The sequence below is a fragment of the Centroberyx gerrardi genome, chromosome 5 (assembly GCF_048128805.1).
Source record: "Centroberyx gerrardi isolate f3 chromosome 5, fCenGer3.hap1.cur.20231027, whole genome shotgun sequence".
Lineage (NCBI taxonomy): Eukaryota > Metazoa > Chordata > Actinopteri > Beryciformes > Berycidae > Centroberyx > Centroberyx gerrardi.
In genome coordinates, this window is record NC_136001.1 from 30,709,846 (window position 1) to 30,726,250 (window position 16,405).

Genomic DNA, 16,405 nt, shown 5'->3' on the forward strand with positions numbered 1-16,405 from the left:
CCTTCTAGTTCAAAACAGTCCCTGCTAGTTTAAAACAGTATGTTATTTTTGTATCATATTTCTTTATGTAACCTATCATATTTATTTTGTGTAAATGCTACCAGCCTCCTACATAAAACTACCAGACTTACATATCAGGCCTACCTACCATTTAGCTTTAGTTCTCACTTTCTTACTTTTGAGATAATGCGAATTGCCTACTCAACATAGTGTATGCTAAAGTATTAGCATGGAGCACCAGAGCCAATGATCTACCCGGGACACATGGATGATTTTGCAGTCTGTGTTCTCATCACTTAACAAGTAAGTTTGACAATAAGCCAGTCTCCCAAAAACTTAGGACTTGATGTCAACACTGCCTCAAGCAAGAACCAGATTTTTGGCTTTCCACTGAATCAACCTTAAGTGGTTATAGTATGAACTGTTTGTATATGGTTCTGTGAAGAACTTACATGGAATGGTTCTAGATGTTACAATGCTACTTTGCAAAACTACAGCAAAATGGCTCTATCTAAAGTCCATATTGGTTCTTAGGGGGAAAATATTAACAATACTAAAATTCAAAACAACATTTCAAAGATGTTCACAGATCTTTGAAGATACACTATCCCTTATAGGTGACATTCAGTATACTGTAGTACATACAGTATTACCCTGACTAGTTACAAAGAACACCAAATGCCAAATGGAAATACTGTAAGCCTCTAAGCATATACCTAACACTCTTGGCACTCACATAAGGAGTCTTTCACATGGATTCATTGTCACATATCATATTGTATGGCGCACAGGTTTAAATTGCTCAGAACTGGCCTAGACCATAAAGCTTAGGGTTACAGTTGTGACACAGTTACCCAATGAGCCACACACAATGACAGGATTCATTATATTTTCTTAGTCAGGGTGGCATGAGAATGAATACAAAGGAGGTGCAATTATGGTTTTGTAATTCATGTTTTTGTAATAATCAGCACAAATGATCAAACAGGTAATTTTCCTGCACGGCTTTTGATGCCCGGCTAGTTTAATAAACAAAGCTATTACTCCTGAGAATCATTTTATATCAGTAACAGGAGGTGGAGACGAGACTGGGAGGAGATTAAATGAACATGACTCACGTTTAATACAATCCTCAAACCTGGAATTTAAAAAATTGTCTCTTTCGAGAAACGTTGACCTTTAAAAACAGCGAGTTATCATCAATCCAGCGTTGAATCATCATACTCCATCTGCAAAGCATCCAGATTCTCATAAACAACTTTAGCTGTTGCATGAATCCATGAAGGTATTGCTTTTTCGCCCTGATTTATTCAGGATAGGGAAGAGCACCTAGAGATGTGTTTATGTGACAGGTGGAGAAAAAAGAAAGCACTTGTGCTTTGCAGATTCCTACCACAGACAATTAAACACATGGCTGTTTGGAGCTGAGCACACAAGCAGGTTTTACTAGTGAGGACAGGACCGGGGTGGAATTCCTGAGGTGTGCACTAAGTCGGCAGTAAAAACACTCCATGTATCTATCCCGGACTCCCACACACAGGCAGCCCAGTGTAAAGTGGTCATGCATCCCGACGGATCTGTCACCAGATGCTTAGTGTGTCCCACAGTCGCTGACGGCCGTGGCCCGGCTCTTTGTCTGCCTGACTGCTGCACAACAGAGCAGATTCACATTCCCAGATCCGCAGTCACCACTCGGCCTCACTCTCCGGGAGAATACTTTATGATGACCTGACACACATTTTGTCTCCCCAATTTGTCATCCGCTGAATGGATGTTCATTAGTTGTGGATGAGAGCTATTCCCAATCTGAAAAGGCAGCAGCAAGAGAGCATCTGGCCTTTGTGGGGTGGCCTCATGCTTCAGCCAGAAACCCATACCGGTCTGGACTGGGCCGGGTCCGCATTCAGCCTACAGTATGTGTTCATTCAGAGCGATTATCTCCTGGGCTGTCGCTGGGAGCGGGAGAGGTGTAAATCACACTGAGGAGACAACAGCTTCCTCCTCTAACTCACCGGGAGTCGGACCTATCAGATGGACATGTTGCGGCACAGGCTGAAACCCGATGAAGATTCCACATTAAAGAGGAAAGATGCTTTTTGTAATGGCAAATTCTTGTAGCGAGCTCAATACTTCAGCGACATCGTTTCTCCCGAGGCGAGCCCCGACTCTCCATCATTATGAAACTCTGTCCATTACTCGGCTTCGGAAAATTTATTAGCCCTAAGTCCATTTACAACAGACAACATGCATTCCTAAGATGATTTGTTACTCAGGGCCACAACAACTCACTAGAAAGCATAGAGGAATGCCCAGCTGAGAGGAGATGAGCTGAGGGGAGAGATACAGATAGAGAGAGAGAGGGAGAGAGAGAGAGAGAGAGAGAGAGAGAGAGAAAGAGAGAGATTTAGTGGTCTTTAATGACCAGTGTACCTGTATATGGTATTTACAACACAGTCAATAGAAACTGCATTGTACAAGACAGTTTTTTTTTTCTCCATCGCATTTACCCAAATGTGTGAAGACACACATTTCCACAATGTTAAAGATCCTCTTGTGAAAATAAGTGTTGTAAGATAACCATAAAGTATAAAGGAAAACAACACTGGACTCAATGAAACAGGTGAGGACAGATAAATCCTATTTGTAGAGAATACTCTACAGCAAAACTAGAACATCATCACACACAGAAGATCCAGAGGAAATTCCTTTGGGAATAATATTTAGTTTGACTTGAGACCAAGACCAAGTAAAGAGTCAGGAGGTCTGACAGCTGATTAAGGCCAATGGGATGTGTCTGCAGACACAACAATGGTAGGAGATGCTTGCATGTCAATAATGTCTCATAGACACAATCTGAACAGATGATACCTTCAGAAAATGTGTCCAATGAAATGAAAAAACTGACCCATGCTGCAAAAAAAGTCATTTAATATACTTAAGAATATTTTATAACATACTGTATTTCTGCAAGTATATCCAAAATATACAGTTTTTTTTTTTTTTTTTGGATGGTCGTCTACATGCATAAATACATTTTTTGTCAATTTCAGTATAAGATCACTGAAACATCTCTAAACATAGTGTGAAATATATATGAAATGTATTTTTCCATATGGGGGATCTACAGTTCTTGTCTTGCAGAGACCATGACAAACCACATAATTTTTTTTTTTGGATGATGATTCAAGGTCCCAAAAATGCATTCTGGGTCTGTGAGTAACCACGCTTGCCATTGCTTGCTGTTTTTACTTGTGCGTGTATGCACTTGGACAAAACCCTGTGATTCACCTGTACCCAGCCGAGTCTGGTGGAAGTCTTTTCACGGAGTAAATAAATCACCTTGAAACTGAGCTGATCTTGGCAGAGCCCAACAAGGAGCTTTGATTGAGGCCTAAAGTAATGTCACAGTCTGCCTGCGTTTGTGTGTGTGTGTGTGTGTGTGCATGTGTGTGTGTCACAGCAGTAACACCGGAGCAGACTGCATGCCACACAGTGAGACAGCGCTGGGATCCGTCATCAGAACCATTATCCTTTGTTGCAGCCAGACCCACCTACGTCAGGCGATGAAAGTTCAGGTTAAAGTGCACTCGGCTGAGGAAAGCTCTCTGCTCTCTGCTTTCTTTAATCCCCAAATTAATATGGCTTGATAGGACGGAAATGTTTGCATCCATTACATGGCTGCGTGACTCACTGCCCAGTGACCTTCAAGAGGAACTATTTAAAGATATTGGAGTTATGGTTCCATCTAACTGTCAAGCAAACTTTTGTAAATGCAAATGAGGTGCGTTTCTATCAGCTGGGTTGAGGCAAATAAATAAGAATTCTTGAATGTCAAGAAACACATCTGCGAAAAGAATGTAAGAAATCTTTCAAGAATTGATTATTATTGAGCAAGTTGTTGTTGGCCATATTTCCTGCTTTCATCCGCAGACAAAAACAAAGAAATGCACTTGGTGATATTCAAATGTACCAACAAATGGCCATACAACCACCTTATATATGGGAACGACAGTTGGTGTGATTGTTGGTATGAGTTGGTATGATATTTCTGGGAGGTGTTCTGCAACAAAATGTTACCCCCCGTCGAGCCGATCATGCTAAGCCTATGTCATTACTTATTCGTTATGCGTCTCCATCGCTATTTCTCACATAGTTTCTTCATGGACAATTTTTTTTTTCAGCGAGCATAAAAACTTTTTGGGGAAACCTTTATCAAATGTTGCTGTTTCCATTCAGCTTTTCTAATTTGCAAAAAATACTTTGAACGGAAACAACTCCTAAACCTCATGTTACTCTGCTGAAAAACAGCTCCATCCATAAGTTTGACTGTTATGTTTCGGGTATTTAGCAATTTTTTCTCTTCTTCTGACCATAACTACACATTCCCACCATGGAGTGGAATGAGGTGAAGGATTATTGCGTAAAGTGTGCAGAAGGACAACAGCAGAATACAGACTCACACACACACACACACACACACACCTACAGCACGTTCCCTCCGAGCCTTATAGCCTAACCACAAAACACATGAGAGGCCACCCACAAAAATGTTTCTCATAACAGCTCCAATCTCCACTGATAAGCCCCAAGCCAAGATAAATAAGAACACGCTCCTCTGCCAGCCTCCTGGTTTACACTGTAAATACTGCCGGAGTGTGAGAGGCAGTTGGTCAACGTTTCCTCTTTAATGTCTACCACACCCCAGCAAGCGCTGCAGGTCCTCAGCTGTTGGCTTTGTCACAGTCAGAGGTGGAAATCCACTTTGCTCCAGCTTTCCTGCATTCTAGGAATCAGCTGAAACAAAGCTTGTGCATTAACCGACACATTAACTGATATATTGCTTTTCTATCCTGTAATTATATACTAAAGCTGCGTTCACTCACTCACTATTCCCTAGGGATGTTTGTCATATAGTGAACTATATCAACGACCTAACAAAGTTTCGGACACTGCATTAACATCACTGCTTCAAAAAAATGCGGCAGATATTCGTGATGCACCGGACGCGCCCCGCATCTCATAAACAAACCAAGCACTCAGGGTTGAAATGTACTCAGGTAGTTTTGCAAAAGTTTTGAACATTAAATTACAAATAAATTCATGTGCAAGTGTGGTTTTGTCAACTAAAGGTCTCCAAATGGTGGCAAGCTGTTTTGGTTTGGCAAACAATAATCATGTGAGCTAACGTTAGCTAGCTCACAAGCTAGCGACTAGCACAAGCTTTCATATTTGGTGGCTAAAGTAGCTAGCTGACCTGCAACAATGATTCCTGTAGCCGTTTTGCTGTTCTTGGTTCAAGTTATGCTTCTAACTCGAATAAGACGTCTTTTGTTGATTTGCCTAATTAATGCTGACAACCGGTAAATAGACCAACTTCTAACATGTTGACAACTCTTCTTCTTCGGTAAGACACAATCTCATTGCATTGTGGTATACAAGAGAAACTGTAGGTACATCGTCTGATCACTGCAGTTTGCAGTGCGTGAATATTTTATATTGAACTATATAATGAGTGAAATTAACTGTTGAGAATTCGGACACCACAAAATGGCCTTCACACTATATAGTGCACTATTTCTGTAATAGGGAACGGTTTCCAACAGAGCTTAAGTGTTGAGATATGTTAAAATACAGCAGAATATGTGGTAAGATGACTTAATACTACAAATGTCAAGCTGTGGTCGGTTGATGGCAGTTTTAGTTGTTAGAATTGAAATATTGCAGCTTTCAAAAGTCTCTGTGGCTTTTCTTAGACTCTTTCAGTGCTGTTAGATTTTCAAAAATCATGCAAGCAAATACTAGTTATAACACCCTTCAGCTGACGGCTTGTTGGCCTTCTCTAAACTCCCAGAGATCATAGGCCTTTCTATTGTTAAATTCATTCATATTATTAACATTGTATTTCTGAACTCATTGCGGTACTTCAGCATGAATTCAGAGGTCTGTGCACACACACCTCGGCCTCCCCCTGAATTCATTATCACCTCTGATGTATAAATGGGGAACGGATGAAACGGATCCTTTGAAGCCCCTTGTGTTTATCAAACAGAAAAGTCGGTAAAATATCTGTCCCACTTCAGAAGGGGAGACCGTCTAACCGCTCTCGAAGGAGAATTAAGAGGAAACCTGGAGTCCCGTGTCGAAAGACAACTGATGGAACGGAAGCAGAGTTGTGCTTTGTTGGCTGGTCAGGTGTCGTCTGTCCACTGACCCCAGCATAAGCCACAGCTTTCAAGCAGCAGACACACCCTCCACAAACCACCGGCCACAGGAGACGTACTGTAGTCCCCGCTCATAGCACTTTCCACTGGGGAAGCAGAAATCCATGAGGTAAAACTAAATGTCAACCCTAATGAAAAAGAACTCTAGTCAATTTTAGGAAACTATGTCAATTAGAATGTCAATAAATTAATTCATCAGTTAAAGGCAGTGAGTTTCCCTACTATTGAATATGTATGGTTGGTCACCCTGCCTTAAAGAGCTGCTCACCCTTACATTATCCTGGGTTTCAATGAAGAGTTTTGGGGTCCCATGATGGTCGTTTCAGACATGTTTCCACTCTGAAAAGAGTAAAACACTGAATCCTTGTCATTTTTGGCAAGAAAATTATGATTATGAACCTTAAGATACTGAATATCAGCTCAAAAAAACAGTTATTGGTAGCTTCAAAAAATTGGAATCGGCCTTATTGGTCAAACAAATGTCATAGCAAAACTGTAAGTCCCTATAAGACTATTATAAGAATATTACAGTCATACCAGAGGCTATAAAAATATCCTAAAGCACACATACTAGGTACTAAATTTGGTTATTACCTGCTGTTGGACATGTGACTTTTTCTTCATACCTTCTTCATTTCAAAAAACTTCAATATGATCTTAAGTTCATAAATTATTTAACTGGCACTATGAGGGAGATTTCAAGGAGATATTCAAAGTGACCCACACATATACTGCCTTGAAATGCATATTCAGGACCCTTGCTATATGTAAATATATTTGAATAATATGTACATTTTGTACATTTCTAGCTACTATGTGCACATACTGCTGCCAGTCAAACACACTCAAAATATCGCCCCCAAGCTATAACAGGCATTTGAGTTTTTAGTCAGTTATATATAGTCAAAGCCCAGGTTCTCATTCAAGTAAGAGCCATTGGAACCCTTATTTTTTCCGTGTGTATTGTTAAATATCTGCCAGGCTGTCTCCTGAGGCAATGTGCTGCCAGCCCATCACTCATGAGTGTCTTCAGTGTCGGCGTATTCCCCCACACTCATCATTTGATTATCTCTTCTTTGCCGGAAGCCTCGAGCTTAATACCTCTGTTAATAGTCTCACCTCCTGAGAATGTGCCGGATCAGACAGACACCGCGTGACCGGCAGACTGAGGTTTTCTAAATGGGGAAAGTGGGAATTCCCTATAATGCCACTGATGAACTCTTCCCATGGTATTTCATTATGAGTGCTCGCTAATTGAGTTATTATCAAATCAAAGGGTTCTGGATTGTGCCAAGGTTGTCACTCATACATAAAACCAGAAAATGAGGCAATTGCCAAATATAATGTGGGTGATTAGACAGCAGTTTCCATCGCTTGTTTTGGTTGCTGTGACAGTATCATGAAATAAGGCTTATTATTCAATTTGTTTCAGTATAATGTCTCTTTAATGAAGAACATTGTAGTAAATTCTGGATGAATTACATTGGAGATAAGTGAAATTATCTCAACCACAAAGGCTTTTCACTTAATAATAGATTAAATGACGAACGAGCGCGCTGTCCAGAGAAAGCTGGACTCACCAACGATGGCTGAACCTCTTCACCTCCACCTCCACCACACATTAAGAGGGACACATGTACTTTACTGGCGTCACCTTACAGGATTTCTGGGTAATGTAGTCCTTCAAACTTTCAAACTCCGAAAGTAATCTCCCACTTGGGGCTACCAAAGTTCAGAGTTGCCCAGTGCAGATGGACAATGGACATTTTTTTGCAGACTGAAAACCAACTGTAAGGTATTCTGAGGCTCGCATTCTAAGATTGCATTACATTACATCACACTGTAAGGCATGCATTGGGCTACATTATATATTAGTGGCATTCAGGGTTATTATGGTTTTTGATTTTTCATTAGATTTTATTTTTATACAGTTTTCAATTTTATTTCAGTTTCAGTGGTTAATTTTCTTTTTTTACAAATGTTTAGTTTTAGTTAGTTTTAGCCTAGTTATTATTTAGTTTTAGTTTTATAGGTATTTTATATATATTTGCAACAGGTGTTGTGTAACAAGCAATCAAACAATAAATCATAAATTCTTTTTACTTCATTCTCTTTTTTACCCTGCACATAATTAAAAAGACTAAACATATTTTACCTACATTTTTATTTTATTTTAGTTCGTTTTACAAGTAGACAAGATCGTTTTAGTTCTGTTTTTATGTTTTTTCACCAAGGGTTGTTTTTATTTTTATGTCAGTTTTTAACAATGTTTCTTAACACCTAGTTTTCATCTTAGTTTTAGCTTTAGTTTACGATGGTGGCATCTCTACTATAGGTGAATACACTAATACACTGTATGTTTCCCTGGTTGATATATAGCTGAACCGTGCCAAAATAAGAGGCCATACTTGCATGCTAACACCAGCAAGCACAAGCAGGAACACATGCTTACATAAATCAGCCTTTCATCCTCTCTGTACCTGAAGATACCGATCTACAGCATCTACTGTGTGCTTTGCATCAACGCAACCATGAGCACCGGGAATGTCCATACGGCCCAGCACAGCACCAGGTTTACTGCAGCACAATCAATATGAAGCAAAGTTTCTCCATGGTCTGCAACTCAATACCTGCTTATCCCCCATCAGAGAGGAGATGTCTTTTGATCATGGGACCCCTACCTTTTTCTCACGTTGCGACTTGACCATGCACTTCACTTGCACTTCACAACCACTTAAGAATGCATCAGTGGAATGATGCCACATTTCACAAACATCGGTGTAAAAATGGCTGCGGTCATTCATTCGATTAAGACAGACACACCTAAGCTTGAGATAATGTTTGATCAAAAACAGAACATTTTCCATTGAGATATCGCCATGTCTTTCGCTTCTTTCAAATACTGATGTGAGGAAGAGATGCAGAAAAACACTATCAATTAGTTTTAATATTATTTCTTATTTGATACAATAGCTCTGTTGAACACTTGGTTCTGATTGGCTGAGAGATTTCCTTTTTTTTTACTTGCAAAATGCAGCTTTCAAGCCATTCCTAACATACAGTGATGTGAGCGATTAAGTGGCAAAATAGCAGGGAATCCCAAATTACAAATATTTATGAGAATATCAGTAGACCAGGGAGACTAATTACTACTGTATATTGCTATATTACTATATTACTGTATTAAGACATTGAGCTGGAGCACAGCAAGTAAGAATTTCATTGTACTGTGTACTTGTACCTGTACATATGACAAATAAAACTTGAACTTGATATTGCACAGGCCTAGCTCACATGTCCTAGGACCTAAAGTCAGACATTGGCAAATATAAAAACTGAGATGTAAAATCACAACTGAATAGATAAACTATGATATGTAGTTCTAGCATGATGATTACATGCAAAATTTGGTTATAATCCCATTTATAGATTTTGGGTTTGTGCATTGGGTTTGAAGCAGGTCTCAAGCTTTCCTAAGATCCACATCTTCTAAATCTGGCACATTTGCACAATTAGGACATTGTTAGTGTCTTATAGAGAGGATATGACACCTATCCAGATGTATGTGCACCCACATGAACATAAAACTGTACATACGTGCATACGCCCACGTGTACACACACACACACACTCACACTCAAGGCTGTGAGTGGAGCTCATTCTATACAGCTCTTAAGCAGATAAGTGTGAGAGAGGGGAGATAGCCTCTGACTGATCTGACTGAGTGCACAACAAAAGCCACAGGTATCTGTAGCGATGATATGCATTCCATATATTTTTCTGCTGGGTGGCAGAGACAGTAATCTCCTGTGTGTCCATGCTGGGCTTAAGCTCAAACCTGGAACACAGAGCAGAAGGACCGTCTGGGAAATGTCGGAACCTCACACATAATTCGAGCCACAAATAGACAAGATACGGGGTTTCTCCTCCCATCAATTCTATATTAGGGATAGCACTGACGCTACTAACAGGTGGTGGATTTTCCAGACTCTGCTTTGGAACAGCGCTGACCGAGGGCCTGGGAACAACACGTTTTCTCGGAAAATAACAAACCACCTCCCACCAGGGACAAACCTACAGCTTCCTCTCTGTTCCTGAATACTTTAGGAGGACAAAGGTCGCCTCATCTATCAGAAATGCCACCTTTCTTGGAGGTGCTGGGAAATCTGCAGATCAAAGGTGCAAAAGCATCTTTTCGGGGAACAAGAGGATAACAATAAAATGAGTGTCCATCTTTCGAAATTACAGTCCTAACTATCAAATTTATTGACTGTGCTGTTGATACAAGAACTGACCATTTGAGTCAGCTCAACATGAGTGTTCCATGTATTTTAAAGGTTTTCTTTATGTTGATGATATTTATGCAGTGACATAAAACAGACCTGTATGTTGTGTTGCAATGGCTTATCAGGGCTTTAAGTTCAGGACTACAGTAAAGCTCCACCGCCAAGTTATATGCAACAACATAATGATGATGTCTTGATGTCACCAGCAGAAAATATCATTATAGTTAACGACCTAGCATATACAAGCGGGCCACTTATAAAGCCTAAGGCATAAACCATATATTTGCATACCGCTGCTCTGCCACTGATGGACACTGATTGACATTTACACATGATAAGAGTGCGGACTTAATGAGTTTCTCAGTAGGAAGAGATCATTCATCATACGGGTTGTAAAAGTGGGTCAGAGAGGGTCATAACACGCAACTGTTAGTCACATGCGTCTCCCTCATTTCCTCAAACACATTTTGATCCTCCACCTTAATGACTCATCTGCACAGAATTTAAAAATTACAAAAGTCAAAAAGCAAAACACGCGTTATCTTAACAGACAGCGGGAGCCTGAGACTTTACGGTTAACAAATGTTTTACATGAGATCACCAATATATCATAAACATAAGCGAGTCATGTTTGCGTACTTGCTTATGATCCTAAATCAGTATATCTCCCCATATGGTGACATCCAAAACACGCATTGAATTTCTTTCACATTTCGATGTGATGAGCATGTGCCTTTGAAACCTCGGGAGATTGACGAGGGCGTTCTCCAAAGAAAATCCCTGCTGTAAGCGTCGCGGCGAACTCATCATCTCTATGTCCTGTGGACTAAGAGGTTTGGAAGGAGCGCAGGGAATTTACCATTGTGCCCCGGGGGCCGAGACAGAGAGCTGATAATCGCTGAGCTGCGGTCATCATGGCACGCAGTGAGTAATTAAAAGCTACCTGTAGTTTCTTGCTGCAGTGCACCTTCAAAAATGGGACCAGCTCACTGAGGGCCGATGTGAGGAGCAGTGTCTGTCATCGAATCTACTCTAGACGGTCTTTCTTTTTTTGCTCATAGGATGGTTAGGGTTAGGGTTAGGTGAAGGAAACAGGGTTTTCACTGTGGTTTTCACCATGTTGACACTCTTCACTTTGAAAGCTGTGAAGTTGCAGGTTTTATAAGATGGGAGAGGCTGGGGGGGGGGGGGGGGGGGTTGTTCAAAAATCTGTGATGGTATTATTGGTTGGAGTTTTTATGTTTGAAGCAACCACTAAAGATACGCTGTTTTCCAGAAAGCAAACGTCATGGGATTTTGATATAACAATACAAGAAAATAGGTATTATTTTAATTTCCTTGCCATTTATTGTTAAACCTGCAATAAGCAATATCAGACCTGATAACCAATCCTGAAACTAATGTGTGCTATGTGGAGATTTCATTGAGACATAATGATATAAACCAATATCCACACAGCAGCCAGCTGTGTTGCTGTTTTCACCTCTTTTCTAAAGCTTGTTGTCAAATCGGAACGAAGCTCCTCCCACTCATGCAGCAGCTTTTCATTTTTTAAAAACTAGCTTGTCTCCTCCTTCGCTGTTTAAAAGTGGCGCTCTCCCCCTCCCATTCCTGAAAATGTTCTCATAATGGCGGAATCGATGAAGCGAGCGAGTAAACTTGTTAAACTAGTAAACTTGTTAAACTAGTAAACATGTTAAACTAGTAAACTTGCTTAAACTAGTAAACATGTTAAACTAGTAAACTTGTTAAACTAGTAAACATGTTAAACTAGTAAACTTGTTAAACTAGTAAACATGTTAAACTAGTAAACATGTTAAACTAGTAAACTTGTTAAACTAGTAAACATGTTAAACTAGTAAAGTTGTTAAACTAGTAAACATGTTAAACTAGTAAACATGTTAAACTAGTAAACTTGTTAAACTAGTAAACTTGCTACCTGCCTCTTCACTTGTCATTGTGGGACATGTGACCTTCAGCGGGAGACAGGCCTAGCAAGTTGAGACTGGTAAACAGCAAGACTTCTCCGTAGGTACGTTAAGCTTAGCTGTTAGCATTTGCAATGTTTGTCCTTGGTAGGCCAACGTAGTGCAGTGGCTTTGCTGTGTGTTGTTTACAACTGTCTTGCGGTTTCTGTCGCCCTCTAGTGGTCAGAATCAGAATTTGCTTATTGCAGCTTTAAATCGGAGTGTGTTATGATATAGAGAACAAGCTAACAAGGTGAAATAGTCTTTGTTCATTCCATTGTGACTTTAACGCTTTGCTCTTAGCAGCTGAAGTATCTCTTCCTCGGTGCAGCTTTGCTCTCGGGGGCTTCATAATCACAGCTCTGGAGCGACCTGTCGTGACTCAGCTGACCCGAGGATCAAAGCAGCGTGGTGTACCTGTGCGAGCATCACTTGTTGAGTACAAAGGCCTGTGCTGTCAGACTGACCCACCATGTAGCTGACCTGCAGCACCCAGACTGACTCAGACATGAACCCCCCCCACCCACCCACCCACCCCCAGCCTCACCAAACACACTGCTGGAATACTTCAAACGCACCACTCAGCTCTGAACTTCATTACCTCACATGAAAGACAAAGATTTATCTTTCCTTTGAGCCAGACATTTCGTTTGATGCAATGCACTGAATGGTATTCAGCGACCTATATGGGCATAGCGCAACTTTGGCCCTTGACAATCCCACTCAGGTCCGTCACCTGTCAATCAAACAGTGTGGGCGGGACTGTGATGTCTTTTTCCTTGCATTTTCTGTTGATGAAGTTTGAGTTTCTTTGTCTGTTCAGCCATGGTGGCTATCACTGCTCATGCTAACTACCCAGTTCTTCTTCTTGCTGCTGGAAGCTGGCTATAGATCGAATCACTATTGTGTTATGTCAATTGCTGATAGAGAGTTGCAAAACGGCTCCTATGATGATGTAGCTCTTAGAACATCGCTCAACAAAAGTAATGTTCTCATCACACATCGCTGATTCTACGGAGGAAACTCATTTCCTAGTGTTTCTGTTGCAGTAGCTCTTATGAGGCAGTAACTCTCCAGTGAACCTGGGAAGCAAAACATTTCAGTGTTGGGGGAAGGTAATATTTCTCACTTAGCCAAGCGGAGCAGGGCTGTGTGAACCAGAATAAGAGTTTCAAGATGACATGGCAAGAGACTAAAATCCAGAATAGCACTTTTTTTTTTTTTTAAGCCAAAGGAATACACCTATCCCAATCCTTTGACTGGCCACAATGGCAAGTGGAATTTCAAAGGCCAATTTGATTCTTTAGCTGCCTGTACATACTTATTTAACTGTTTAAATAAAAAGGAAGCCTAAACACAAGCTGATTTCCTGCTAAAGTGAAGTGAAGTGAACTCAGCATAACTTGGCTGGTGCAAAGTGTTAAATTCCAGACCAGTAAATGAGCCGTAAGAGTCAAAGTAAACCCAAAATGAAAAGCTGTAATCATGGTGAGTTCATATCTATTGGTTTCAGTGACTTGTATGAGCTTAATATAGACAATAGACATAGACAACTGTATTCATGTGAAAAACATATGAACTAAATAATGACAAGTTACACGTCAACCAGGTTCCCTGAAGGCCGGAAACAAGTATGTTAAGGAATGATAAATGCACCTTCACTTCACTTTTCACTTTTTGCCTTCTTTTTACAGTCACACCCGTAGGGAAAGTGAGTGCTTGGTATGTCACGGAAAGTTCCTTCCTCTGGTCATTTATGTGATAATATGATACTATATGATGCATCGGTACTCATTCTGCTTGGTTCACTCCTTTCACCCCACCAGATCTATTAGCGGACAACAGTGCTCCTGGTGTTGCACTCGTTCCAGCTTTCAGGGAACCTGGTTTACAAATGTAACCTACCTTCCCTTTCACTTAGTTCACTTGTACAGCACTAAGGGAATGTATCATCCCACCCTGACAAGGCTCATCCGGTGGACGGAGAGGAAGACGGTGGTTACAGCATGCTGCAGGCTGTAATGTCCACATTAAAGGAGCCTCCACTGACCCGAACACACTGAGATCTGTCAGTAAGAACATCCACTATCCAGGCAGCCACCGCTACCCAGGGCTCACTGGTTTTTATCGCTTTCTCAAATGTTTTCATTACTAGGGATATGGCCCGAAATCATTAAGATCACAGTCCTCATGGTTCTTAGAAGAACAAAGAGGAAAGAGGAAATATCAAGAGATTAAAAGGCGAAGCTCCGCCAGATTGGCTTTTGATCTTAGACCGGTCATGAAAAACTGCGGGACGGAGCCGTCAGAACATTCAAATTTTCACTAAAATCAAGCGCACCTCCATAATGCTAAGCTACATTGGGTCACAGTGAAACCTGGCCACCACAGGCTGCAGCCAAGAAGATACAGTTTTCACACCAACCCTATTTATAGTTAGAATCAATGTATTTGTGAACTTCTACCTCAATGGCTGACCGAAGGTAACCTACTGTAGTCCTAATAACCTTCACACTGTATAGTCAAATTGGGTTTGTGAGAAGAGGTCGACCCAACATGGGGTCTTTCATGGCTGTTAGTTGATATTTTGTGCCGATATTCAGTCACTTTAAACTTGACTATGTTCATGCCAATTACCAGTATTCAGTGTTTCCCTCAGAATTGTATTCTTGTCATGGGGAAATGCCTCTGAAGCATTTAGATCATCATGGGACTAATGATAATACTACTAATAAATCAAATTCCTGCATACTTAATTGTACAAAAAAAGGTGATCAAGCGAACTGCATCATATCATATCAGATTTTTTCATGAAATGCCAATAAATCAGTCTAACCCTGTAGTTGAGCGCAGTAGGCCGAGTCCGAGCCCACCCAACCTGCTCAGATCCACTTCCCTCACCCATGATGCTCCGAGGGGTTAAACCGCGGCTTTGCCTGACACCTTACATGATCAGAGATGCGGGGGAAGGGAGATGAACCGGTGGGGATCAGAGACCTCCGACTCAGTGTCAAAACAAATTTTCATCCAGAAACCCTGGCTTATTGTCGGGCCTTTTTTCGTCCGCCGCTCCTAACCGGCTTCCCCGACTCCGCAGCCACAATTCAAACTATCAATCTCGCCCAAACTCCTCCAGATGCTCCTGTGAATGTTAAGAATCCACTCAGGGTGTGCTGACTTTTTCATTTTGTGTTTTGTTATCGTTACAAGCAGATGTCTGCGACCACTATATCCACTAACCTAATGGATATCAAACACGCAGGATTTTCCGCAGACCTCGCTGTTTGCTTTACAAACCAGAAATGCAAATCTTATCTCGGTTGTGTTATTTTTGAGTATAATTGCATTTTTCAATCTGTGTACCTTTCCACCTATACTGTATAATTAAGAGGAGCTCTGGGAGTGATTACAATAAAAATGAGGGGGAATTTTCCATAACGCGCCTATCCAAGAAAAATACTCCATCACCTGAAATAGCATTTGCGTGATTGCAGCTATGACAAAGACGAATCAATCAAAATGAGACACCGCGGGTCACATTAAGAAACATTCCTAAACACATTAAACCCGGGGAAGAGCGAGATAAGCATGACTAATCGTGAGTGTGCCGACAATTGCAAGGCACCCGGCGCGGTAAACAAAGCGGGGATCTTACGCAAACAGAAGCTCTTTGATTTGTCGGCGCTTTTCATACACAGGCCTCACAGACTACTACGGCATGATAATAGAGAAGCCCTTCATATCTCTGTGATCAGACAGAGTATAGGATGAATAGTGTATAATCAGCCAATGATAGGCATCACTTAACCGGAGCCCTTGACAAGACCCGGCGTTGCCGTACAAGCGTGGGAGCCGGAGCCTCTGCTAGGAAAGAAAGCATCATATCTACCTCTGGAAAAGCTGACTCAGGTCTTCACACACACTCTGTCTG